Genomic DNA, 13372 nt, shown 5'->3' with positions numbered 1-13372 from the left:
AACCCTATGGGGAGCATCTGAGGGAGCTCAGGGGGTTCAGCCTGGAGAAAAGGAGGCTCAGGGGTGATCTTCTCACTCTACAACTCCTGACAGGAGGGTGCAGGGGGCTCAGGCTCTACCCCTGGGAAACAGGTGACAGGATGAGAGGACACAGCCTCAAGCTGAGCCAGGGGAGATTCAGGTTGGACACCACAAAATGTTTCTTCACAGAAGGGGTGGTCAGGCACTGGAGTGGGCTGCCCAGGGAGGAGATGGAGTCTCCATCCCTCAAGGTGCCCAGGGAAGGACTGGACACGGCACTTTGGGCTTTGGTCCAGTTGACACAGTAGTGATCGGTCAAAGGTTGGACTTGAAGATCTTAGAAGTTTTTTCCAACCTAAATGATTCTGTGAAATACAGGTCCTATTTCTCCTTTTCCTTACTTTTGCTCTGGTCACTCAGACCCATGCAAAGCCAGCGCAAAATCCCACAACTGTGCTCATGCAAGGTCAGTCAATGCCAGTAGTGTTGCCTCAAAGTTAATTACCCCCTAATTTTCTATTCATAGTAAAACTACGAATATAATCCTGAATTTAACAAACACAAAAGAGCACTTAATTATTCCGGTTACATTGTTATCCCCAGACACTTTCTAGTTCTGGACAGGATCTGCTCCTCTAGGGCAGGAGGTAATTGCTTATTTCCTTGTACACTTCAGTGATGGTTCTGGAGTAGTTAATGATTTATTAGGAGAGCTGGGAATGTTCGGCTGCTCTTCAAGTCAGCCAGAATCTCTGTGCCCAGCACCTCTGATGCTGATAACAAAAAACCCAGCAGCCCAGAATCAGGGTCACTCATCAGGAGTGCTGCCAGGCGGTGACACAGTGATGACACAGGCTCTCTGCAGAGATTCCCCTCCTGCCATGAGTCAGGCCTTGGGAAGAAAAGATAATTCTGGTGTTCTGAGGACTCTCCCACCCCTTGTTTTCCTGCTGCAAAAACCTCCTCCAAGCCAGGGGAAGCCCAGCTGTGTTGGCACAAAGCCTGTGGTCGGGCTGGAACTCTCCCCAGACTTACAGGTTGTCAAATAAACATTTGCATCAATTTAATTCTCAGTGACTCATGATTGAGTGGTTCAGTCCCTCTCTGGACAGCCTTCAAATGGATCTGACCTTTCTTTCAAAGCTTGACCTCAGGTGGGGATTTAGAGGAGGAACAGGAGAGTGACTCAAGCGCACTTGCCAGGGTCAGGCAGCTTTGCCCTGACAAGGTGCAGCTCACAGAGGAAGAGCTGTCACTGCACAGATACCCCTGATTCCTGCTTTCCTGCTGCCTTGGATCCATTAGGAAAGAGCACAGCATGGGTAGGGATAGGGCAGGGAAGCCACTGCAAGGCAGAACATGAGCATTGAGACTGAAATGTGTCTGTGAGGGGAGCCCTACCCCTTGTATGAGAGCCTGCTGAGCCTCTTTGCCCTGGGGTGTCTTTTTTTGCCCAGCACAAGCTGGGACACATTGATGTTAAATATCAGTAGCAGGGAGTACGGAGAAGTATTTGTGGTGGACACACTGAATTCTCTGAAAGGGCAAGGTCCATCACATTTCAACCTCCCAGCTACATGTGTTGCCTCCAGACACCTCTCCAGTGCACAGAAATAGTGATTTAACACCCAAGCAGTCAGACAGGGGAGTCTGAAGACCAGTCCCTGTACAGGGTACCTGCAGAGGGACTGTGGAGTCATCGCTGCTGGGGAAGCAGAAGGAGCTGCAGCACACAACTTGAAGGATGCAGAAATCCAGTGTGGGGGTGATTTTTGTGCTTTGAGAGATGGCAAAGGCAAAGCTCTGAGGGGAGACAAGCACCAGAGCAGGAACCCACTGATATCTGGGTAAGATTTGCCAACCCACCACTCTGGAGGCATCTCCGGCTCTCACAAAACCAGCAAGGGAGCAAACATCCAGAGTAGGTGGTCAGTCAGTCTGAGCTCTCTCTATTGTCAATACTTTTCCAAAAATTGCCAAAATGTGGTTGGACAAGGTTGGGCTCAGCCTGGCAGTCACCTCCTAGTGCAGCTCCTAGTCTCTCTCACCACCACCAAACAGCAGCTTTTGAGGATGCCCTGGGCAAAGACCTGTACAGGCCCCAGTCTACATTTAACCCACGGTGATCATCGTCCACACCTCCCTTTCCTGCCTGTTTCACATATTCCATATCTACGAAGGTTCAGTATTAAATGGTTTCTCTTAAGCACCTACTTCTTTACACCATATCAAACAGTTCAGAGGGAAACTCAGGCTGGACAGGAGCTGCTCCAGTCCTCCTGTGCTCTCCCACTCTGTTTCTTGGAGGAAAATTAAAGGCTTTCAAGGAATAAGGAAGAATTGCTGGGTTTAGGAAGTTCCCAGAAAAATTACTGCCTTGAGCCCATCTCGCCAAGCAAAGTCTCCTGTGCTCCAAAGTGACCTCATTCCCAACACTTCCCTCCCCTTCTTCTTGTGTCTTCCCACTCTTCAGCATCCTCCACATCAAAAATTCTCCTTGCTTCACTCAAAAACTCCTTTGTTTCAGTCGTTTGACTTCCACCAGTTTTGGGAGCCACCAGTAGCCTCTGTACCCTGCTGCAGTCAAGAGGGGCACGAACCTCATGTGGAACATTCTGTCTTCTCCTGAAGGCTTGCTTTTTGGAAACTCTCTGTTTTCAGAGGTTACTGGCTTGGTCTTATCATGAAAGCTGCCCCTGGCAACACTCGTCCTTCCTTTGTGAGAAAAACATCCCAGGCCTGAAGTTACATAAGTGTCACATGGGTTTAAGGCATTTTTTCCCCTCTCACTCATAAGTGTCAGCTGGAGTTTCTTATCCAAAGGCTGGGAGTCCAGGAGCAGTTTGTGTCTCTTTGGCTCCCCTATCTCATCTCAGGGCACTTTTCACTTCAGAAATCTCTCTTCCCTTCTCAGGCTGCTCCTCAAGTCAGGAGAAGGACACTCAACTGATGTCTGAAGGGGGGGGTCAGCCCTGAAAGTGGCTTGTCAGGGGGTATTTATGAGCAGGAAAGATGCAGGGTTCTGACCCTTTCACCTCATATTTCACTGGGAGGGATTTGGACCAGTAACTTTCCCATGCGTCATCCAAAGGGGCACCAAAGAAAGTCTCTAAAAGCTGCTGTAAAAACTACACAGCAAGAAGTAAGAGTGCTTTTGCTTGACAAGTGACTGTGTTCACAAACGTGTTAGATAAGCATGAAAAACTCTGGAAAACAGAGACAAAAGGCAAGAGAAAGAAAAGTAGTCCCAAGCTGCCTCCATACTCGAGCACTGAGCCAGCCACGTGCAGGCCTAAGATGGAAAAGCCCAGAAATCTTTGTCCTTTGTTGTGGGGAATGTTCCTGCAAAAGCTTTGCCAAAATCTCCCAGAAACCACAGCATCTCAGGAGTTAGGCTAAATGTCTCACTAATGGGACAAGACAGATACAATGGGAAGAGGTCATCCCAATTTTTCCTGACCAGGAATGATTCCATTTATAATGGCTGTGGGCAGGATACTTTTAGAGGGAAGCACAGGATCTGGATGAACGCCTCTTGTACCTCTGAAATTTGCCTTGCTGATCTGTAAATTGTTCCCATGACTCAGCCACAAATTCCAGCTATGGTTTAATATAGCTTTTTCCTCCTGCTACATACGCCTGATTCACCTCCTTCACAGAATCATAGAATCACTAAGTTTGGAAAAGATCTCCAAGATCAAGTCCAACAAAATAAAATTCAGCTAAATACTTGCAATAACAGAGAAACATAGTTGCTGCCAAGCAAGAGAATACTTTCCAGAGCTGAGGTTTGTGTTCTTGTTCTCCCTTTCTTCTACTTACATATTATCATTGGCAGAAAAGTTTAATATCTAAAATCAGAGTCCCACTGTGGACACTGTGATGTTATGAATGATTCAGCCAATGCCCTTAATCTTTATAGAAGGATGTAATGCATTACCTGGTTTTAGTTTAAATAAATTTTGCATTTTTTTTTTTTTTCTCTGATCCTTCAATCCTTTTCAAGATCTTTACAGCCCACCACTGGACTCTATTGGTGTGAACTGTCACTGGTCAGGACTGATGATACAGCAGAAGTGTGACATGATGGGTTTCTTCACACCTCAGTCATCATGAGAGCATTCCAGATCAATTGTGTTGCTGTGCATAAAACCCCCTAAAATAAAATATTCTGATACATAGCTTGTTTTGAGGTTTTATTTGGTTGGGTATTTTGTTGTTGGTTGGTTGGGTTTCTTTAAAGGGTACAGGAATATATCTTATTTAATATAAACTCAAAATGAGGCAATAAATGTGGACCAAAAGCAACTTAGACCCTTGGGGCACCTACAAATAAGAGAGCAGTTGAGCTACAGATTGTAGAGCTTGGCTTACACCAAAATGTCTGTCTTTAATGTTTTTCTTTTGGTTTTTCAGTTAAAGTTTCAAGAGATTGAAATTCCCAATTAATTTTACTTCTCCAGAATACTGTAATGGGTCATTAATATGCACAGTTTATTAAGCGGGCGATAATAGCATTACAAAAGGAAAAGAAGGGAAAAAAAGTCAGCACAGTAACTTAATCAAGTGGCTAAGCCTGCAAAAGGGGGCGAGCACTTCTGGGTTTCACTGACTCCACTGTTTGACCTTGAGACAGCCCTGTCCAGCTGTTCGTTCACCCTCGGAGGGATAACTTGCGTTACGGATGTGCTGCAGTCTTCCAGCCCTCCCTCGAGAGACCTCAGGGTGCAGGTGATGTGTGGCACCTCTGTGCCCCTCACAAATCCAGTTTGCAGTGCATCTGGCAGGGAAATCCTTCACCGGACACAGCGCAGCAGAGCCTGTGAAACCACACAAGCATCTGATTCCGACTCGGCTGTTCGCTCATTTCCATTCCTTTTAGCAAACTTTTATCATCACCATTGATTGTTCTGGTGATACGGGGCAGCAGCCGACCAGCCCTCGATCAATTACCTGAGCAGGCATCACGCCCCATCACCTGCCTAATTGCAGCCCTGAAAGAAATGCTGCTCAGCCCCAGTAATGTTCTGCTGAAAGGTAATACAGTTGTGTTATGGGAAGCTGCTAACGGTGCCACGCTCTGTTTGGAAACAACACGGCTGTTAAAAACTCATTTGGGAGGAAGGCACTGACGGTAGGCATTGAGAGGAGAAGTGATGCAAAGCCTCTGTGTTTGCTGTTCTAATTGTTTAATGCAGGAAACTGGCCGAGCTTGTCAGCTCTGTATTTGTTTTAAAGACAGAGCCTGTAATTTGAGGGCACACACAGGGAGGATGGGGCACAAGGCCACTGGCAGGGGCTGGCATTGCCCACCCGGGGTCACCACAACTGTTCTTCCATCACCAGAAAATCTGGCTCTACAATTACACCTCTCCAAGGAGATAATTGCATGTTTCACAGCAGTCCTTGGTGCTGACTCCGAAATAAAAGTGCATCTCAGAAGGGTTTGACACCGGAGGCTGCAAGCACCATTTGGGTGATCTGCTGAGGGGATTGATATGTGCACAGGGACAGCAAAAATACTGTGTGCCGCGCTACACTGGGATGATCCAGACTGCCTAAATCATGTCTTGCTACACTGGGACAACTCAGATGCCTAAATCCCTCGTGCCTTCAGCAGGAGGAGAACTCTGAAGCCAGGAAGCTGGAGCTGAACCAGGAGAGTGCTGAGCGGGTAGCAGGCACCAGGCAGAGATAGGTACCTCAACTCCTGCCTTTCCTGGAGCTCAGGTCTCCCATCAAATATCTTCAGTCACTTTGAACTCCCTTGCAAAATCAAACGAGAGCTCCTGCTCTTCACAGCACCAGCACTGAGGGAGCCACCACCCAGCCTGTGCAGGATCTACGGGCACCCTGTACCCTGAGTGGGTTGTCGGATGGGAGGCTGAGCTTCTAAGCAGCAAGAACAGGGTCAAAGCTCCTCAATTCCCTCCTCCCACAGGCTGTGGGTGTGCCAAGACTCAGGCTTTCTCCATATCCATCTCTGGAGCTGGAATGGGCAAGATGGACCACTGCCAGAGGGATGGAAAATTAAACCATCACCCTGTAGTGCAGACCACACACAGGACAGAGCTGCTTTCTGGCCTCTCCTCACAGGACCATTTCTGAGTTTTTTAGTCAATGACTGTCTCCTCCAAAGGAATAAGTCATGTTAAAAGCAGGGATCAGCACTCTCAGAGAAGACTCAGCAGCACTCAAGGATCACTTGAGCCAGAGTGTCACAGTTCATGGTTAGGATGACTTTCCCTGAAGCCTAACTTTGATTTTCTTTGATGACAAAATACAGCAATTTATTCCTGCTCTTCCGGCACAGACATTCTCTACCATCCCAGATTAGAAATTCCTAGCACACGGAATAGGACTGTGTCTGCTCATTTCCACATTCTGCTCACCATTTTCTTTAGTCACACCTCTGTAATACTAATAACTCCTCACTGGATGTGACAGCAGTCATATGCCAGAAGCACAGACATGGCATTAGTCATATTTCCTCTGGGCTGGAGTAATGCAATCATGGCTGGGTAATTAAAACTTTCCCATACTAAGGTTTGGCTTCATGCTTTTCCTTTTGTATATTCAAAATCTGGTCATTTTTCCCTGCTGATCAGCCCTGTCTGAAGTGGGCAAGGCCAAAGAACCATGAAAGAACAAGTGAAATAAGGGGGAAAAAAAAAAAAGTACATGAAAACAGTAAGATGGATGGAAAAAATGATTGAGACACTATCTGCAAGTCACAAATATCTTGAGCCACTTTCCCATACAAAATCACCCCAAAAGTGAATTGGCAACACAACTCCATCTCTAAAGAGAAAAAATTCCTTTTTATGAAGAGCCCCCTTGGAAGTAAATGAGAATACTTGTGTGAATAAGGGCTTGCAGGATCACACCTGAAAACTCTTAAGCCATTTTGGGTAGGAACCTCATGCATACACAGGTGTAGCAAGTAAACATAATTCCTGTTGAATTCCTTGTCATAGTCAAGACTACGTTGGATCTGCTCTGTGCTCCATTAAAAAGGGTGGATCTACTTGACAGCTACTGGAACTGAAAATCTCATCTTGAGTTTGCAGATACAATGTCAGAATCAGAGGGACCCCATGTTTAGGATGAACTCTTCAAGCAGGCCTGTCCTTTTGTGACATTCAAGGCGTGGTTAGGCATGCCTGTACTGGTAAATTAAATAGTGGTAATACAGAATGGCTTGTATTAATTACTGTGTCTCTTCCTTTCCCTCCCACCTCAGACTGGCTGCTTTTATCCCAGTTTCTCAGGAAGAAAAGCCTCCAGCCCATGTCACCACCCCACCTATGCCCACGTGTCCCACAGAAGAGTGGCAGATGGCATAGGCCAAGCTTGGGATAGAAACGGTGCTGCCACTTTGCATTGTACCAGCATGCTCCCTGTTGCCTTGGAGTTCCCAAAAGCAGGTTCTCCAGCCCTCTGCCCAGCTCAGGCTGCCCCACTGCCTGGGCACAACCCCCTCGAGGGATGTCGGGCACCCTCGGAGCAGGGCACAGCACTGTTGTGTCACCATGGGGGTTTTCACCTGCACCAGGTGTCCTCTGGCACTTTTTCTCCTGTCTCCACCAAAACATGGTGGATCTTTGCTGCCAACTGCCCGGAGGTGGCCTCAGGAGGGACTGGGCAGCTGCTTCTGCTGTGTCCCATCAGACTCGTGTTGGCAAGCCACTGCCAGAGTGAAAGCAGATCCTTTTGGGATATGAGCACACTGAAACCACATCTCTGCTGTCCCTCAGCTTAAAAACAATACTACACTTCCTTTTGTAAGCCTACTCCTTCTTTCCATTTCCCAGGGATCTCTGAAAGGTCGTGAAAGCTGCAATAACAGTCTTTGGCAATGTTCCTTTTCTACTTGTGCTATGCGTTGGACACTGCTTAATAAAATATTTACCTGAAGGGCACAAAAGCACCCCTTCAGATGCACACACATATATCCTGTGGGTAAAAGATCCTTCTAACTGCAGCAGGAAATGTGACATTTCAAACTGGATGGATGAAGGCACAAATCATCCCTGGTGAGGATTGGTCCTGTGGGGATCGGGAGAGGGGCTGGGCAACGGAGCTGCTCCTTTCTGGCTCAGTGACAGTGTACTGTGGAACATGTTTTCTTAATTTAATAAACAGGCCTTCCCTCCCTCACACTACCCACTGCTCAGGAAGCAAATCCAAAGCGGGGAGAGCCTGTGTTGCAGCAAAGGTGGGAAGTTGGTTCCGGTTGTGAGAAAGTTCCTCCACTTGTTTGTGCCGCATGCAAATTATCTCCTGCTTCCAGGGTGTTAAAGAGGCAGGTGGTTCATTGCCATTGACAGACTTGTAGTTACCATTTAATTCTTTTTTATCTCAAAAGGGAGGAAATCTGTTTCACATTTATTTGAATACAAACATATATCTTAAATATGCCACACATAAAGCTGCTTTGCTGCCTGTTTTTGTCCACTCCCCCAGGCTGTCACAGTTTCTGCAGGAAAGCCAAAAAATTATTGTGGATTCAGACCTTCACCTCAGTGTCAACCCACATATATGCAATGGAATACCACTAGATGAAAGGTACTTCAAATGACACATAGACACGTTAACACACGAGCACACAGACAATAAATTACCTAACTCTAATTAAAAAAAAAAAAATTAAAAAAAAAAAAATCCTATATCCCCTTTTCTCACCACCAATCACTCCCTCTCAGGCACACATTGGCTGCATGGATTATATGGATTATTTTCTCTGTTTTTCTTCCTTACCCTGCCTCCTTTCACAGGAGCAGCCTCTGCCATAGGGTGGGAGGTGCTGGCAGAAAGGTTCAGTCCAGGGTGCCCAATGCCTGGAGATCCAGCACAGGCTCAGCACTGATTAGGTGGGCATGTCTTGGTTTAGGAAGACAGGCATCTGCCAGGGAAAGCTGGAGCTTCCCTTGGAATGGAATATGTAAACCCCCCTCCCGCCAAATTATTATGTTTTTGAAATTAAGGGGCTTTCAGGCAAAGATATGGGCATAGGAACAACAGTTCTTTGCTAGGAATATTAAAAATAAAATTGTAGTAGTATAAACAAAAACAAACAAACAAAAAGAGAAAACACTGATCGAGTCAGAACACAACCTGACATCTTGTTGGTCAGGGTGTTGGGAGCAGTCCCATCAAGTCCTCCTGGAGTGACATCATCTCTTGGGGCAGAGATGATCCTGTAGAAGGGTGTTGTTTTCTCTGAAGGTCCAGTGGTGGTGAGGTGGGTCCAGTCTTCCTCTGGGAATCCAGTGCAAACAGGCTGTGCTGGTGTTCTGAATCTCAGTCTTTATCCAGGTGGGAATACTTGGCTCCTCCCCCTGGGTGAAGCATCTCCACGTGGGATGATGGAATTGTATCAGCCATGCAGTGAGCCTCGATGGCCCATGAACAGCAGATATCCCCTGGAGGGAGGATGGGTCCTGGAAGAGATAAAGAACGCTGCCCCACCTGGTTTTTATAGCTGGACCATTAACAGAAGATACCTGCCCCCTCCCCTCCAGAGTCACGAGGGATGGATCATAGAAGAGGAAAAACACCTCCCCAGCTGGTTCCAACAGATGGTAACAGCACACATTTGGTTACATCTTGCATTGCCGCCTGAGACAGGGCACAAGGTCCATGAGAAGCCACCAGGAAGGGCTGACTGCTGCACGCTTAACTCAGACTCCTCAAGGCTTGAACATGCCAAACTTGGGACAGTGTTGCCATCACCAAGGACACCTTCCTGCAGACAGATGCTCAAGATGCTTTTTAGAAAGTCTGTCAGGGTGGCACACCTCCTGACCCTCCTTTGGGCAACACAAGAAAGGTGAGATTCGTCTTGGATTCATCCTGTAAGTGCCATCCCTCCCTGCCCAGGCCTTGCCACGGCACATAAAGGAGAGGGAGACTCCCCATGAGGGAGGTTCTCCCCATGCAGAAGCAGCATCAGAAGTGTTTTCAATGAGCAAGCTGTGCAGGATCAGGCATCAGGGACAGACGGATCTCCAGGCATCACTGGGATGCTCACATAGGAAACAGGAGACACCATTCCACGGATTGAGGGAAAACTGAGCATTTCCTCATTTCCTTCAGTGACAGTTCAGTGTGAAGTGGGTGGTTTAAGCACCTAGAGCTGGGAAACATTTCATGGTGGGCACCTTGTCCTGGGGCTTTCCTTGCTCCAGTGGTAGCCATGGCCATCGGGGTGGAGGGGAAAGTGTCAGGAGGGACACATTCTGTGCTCCTCCCCTCTGCCTCCCATTTGGTGACAGTTTGGTGACAGGTATGGACAAGGCACATCAGGACAGGTGACACCCCACGCAGGGACACAGAGGTAAGTACTGGGGTATGAATGCTTTCTTGGGATACCTAAAAACAGAGGCCAGACAAAATTAAGAGAATAAAAAGTGATTATATTTATTGAAGGGCCTTCAGGTACACTTCAGGCAGATGAAGCCCCACCAGGGGCTACACCCAAAATGGACAATGGGTCACAGGTTTTCATATTTTTATAAATTTGGTTCATTTGCAGATTGGGGGTTAATCTTCCAATTAGAGCTTCAGGTAATGAAATAATTTACCCAAGTTTGTTTCCCTCTCCCCACCCCAACTCGTGTTTGTTTACATTTCTTGGGGCCTGAGACAGTGGGGTGTCCTTGATTCCCAGGCCTGGAGAGGAATTGGTTTGTCTGACCAAAATGGGAAAGCAGTAGCTAAGACTCTGTATGGAGTTTATGCACTGAAATATTGCAGGATTACAGATACTTGAAAAATACAAAAGCTAAAATTCTTAGGAATCAGATATTTGCCTACAGGATACCGACCATGGAACAGGCAAATGTGACTCAGTGGGAAAAGAGATCTGGGTGAAAGTGACAGCATCATCCTGGGAGCAGGGATGTCCCTTGGCAGGGTGTCACCACTACCAGGTGTTTCCCAGCCCCTCTCTATCTTTGCCTCAATGCCATCTTGCTTTTCTTCAGCTTCTCATTTCAGTGTTACAGTACAGCTGTACTTGAGGTATAAATTTGTTGTCTTGGCAGAAAGAAAAAAAAAAGTAATTTACTGTGAAGCACTGGCTGAAAATCATTTTCTGAACCGCTGCACAATTTTAATCAGACGACCATACTGTATCCAATCAAGGGAGGATTTGTGAGGGGGGCACAGGGGTGTTTCACTGTGGCCTTCCCCAGAGGACAGTAAATCCAAGCTCTGCTCAGGAAGACGAGACATCTCGGGCTTCACAGCCTGCCCAAACCTAATTTGCACTAGAATTACATGGCCATTACTAATGTATACAGTGACTCAAATTGATTACCTTGCTATTAGTAAGAGCAACACACTGGTTTTGGTGATGGCAGCTTCCAAGGGAGGAGGAGGACAAAGGGGCAAGAGCAGAGTGAAATTGTGCTTTGAAAGAGTACATGGGGATGAGGGGGTGAGGAGGACCATGGGGGTGAGGAAGGTCGTGCTCCAGGGAGAGTTCAGCATGAAAAAGAGCCTGGACTTCACATCTTCTGTGTTTATCACACGTTGCATTAAAAAAATATCACCTGGCTTAATCTTCAAGTCCCTGAAATCTCAGCGCATGTAACAGGAGTGTCTCTAACTCAGGATTCCTAAGGCCGTGGGAAATCCCAGATCTCACTGGGTTCTCCTGTTCATGTGTGCAGCACTGGGGATGCTGCAGTGAGGGGGACCCTGAACATGCTCCTGCACAATCCCACCCACCTCTTGCCAGCACTTAGAGCCTCTGTGGGGCACAGATTTACAGCTTGCAGCACCCACAGGGAATATTGCACCCTCCCTTGTTGGCCCACTGGCAGCCAAACATTTTGAGCAGTATAGGGACAGTAGATGCATTTTAGCAGGAGGGTTCCCATCCCACTTTTTCCTACATCCCCACTAAGGATGTGCCCCCTGAAACTGGGAATGTGGAGTTCAAATCCCCAGTGCAAATCAAGCACAGGGGTGGCTGAATATTGGCCTCCAGCATTTCTAATGTGTGTGTCTGCTTTTCATACGACTTTGGAGAAGAGCGTGGCCTGCCCTGGACACAGAACACCTGGTAAGGGCTCAGGACAGGCAAGACCAGAAGAAGTGAAAATGCTGCTCTGCTCCCAGTGGGACTTAGCCCGATGGCAGCAACGGCAACTTCTTTACTGAAATCTCCCACGCGCCACAGCACAGACCTCACATAATGAAAACACAAGCCCGGAGCCAAAACTCCTCTCCCACACAGCCACACACTGATCCCAACTCCACGTGAACACACATTTTACATTCCTGCCCACGGGAATCTCCCCACACTTTAAAACACCTGAACACTAGAACAGAGACAAGAGAGGACGGGGAAATTTCCATGCAGATTTTTGCTGCTCCTGCACAGCTTCTCCCTGTGCAGCTTTTTCCTTTTAAACTTGCTTGACATTCCAAGATGTCTGTGACACAGAACAAGAAAAGGAGTAAGGTGTTGTCTCCCAGGATAAGCAATCCAAGCAATCTCTGCAATTGCTCTTTAACCTTGGCAGTACTTGCAGGGCTCCAAAGACCCCCACAGGCAGAGTGGGCAGAGGGAATGGCAGCCCTGTCACCAAGCACACCTCTCACCAGCAAGGTCCTGAACTCTCAGTGAGAACTGCTGGATTCTCTGACTAGATTTCCCATGGCTGGAAAGCCAGTCTGATGTATTAATAATGCAAAAATAAAGTTAGCAATAGAGTAGCAGTAGGACTAGCAACACAGAGGTCTTCAAGATGCAGATAAACCTTTATCTGGAGCTCCAGCACATCAGGCCTTGAGGTGAGCTGATGCCTGATGTCAGGGTGATGCTCTGTAGTCCTTCAGCTCCCACTGCAGCAGCTCAGGTTCAGTCCAAGGAACCTGCTGAGGGGCACAGTTTGGCATCCTCTGCTCTAGCAATGCCATCGGTTAGGTCAGATCTCTCACCTGCTTTCAAATCTTCCGGTTTTGGCTCACCTCGCACCTTACAACACTCTGTAGCCAAAATTCAAGCTTAAGCCCAGTTTTACAGCCAGGCTGCCTAATCCTTTGTGTCCCAGTGTGGTTCCCCTCACTTTTGGAGACATTGCAGCAACAAAGAGTCTCAAAACAGCTATGCAGACAGGAATATTATTTTCTTAAGCAAAAAGAGGCTGGCAGGGAGACAGGATGGTCTTTCTCCATGTGGATCCAAGGAAATTTTCCATCCAAGGAAAGATGGGACAGGACTTAGGGCTGTGAACACCAGTAGCTCAGCTGGTGCTCCCACTCCCTCCCTGGCTCCAGCCTGCTCGATGCAGAGCCCTGCCCCATCAGCTGCTGAGGGTTTACAGGGAAAACTTGC

The sequence above is a fragment of the Hirundo rustica genome, chromosome 1 (assembly GCF_015227805.2).
Source record: "Hirundo rustica isolate bHirRus1 chromosome 1, bHirRus1.pri.v3, whole genome shotgun sequence".
NCBI classification, from domain to species: Eukaryota; Metazoa; Chordata; class Aves; order Passeriformes; family Hirundinidae; genus Hirundo; species Hirundo rustica.
Note: the sequence above shows the minus strand (reverse complement) of the source record.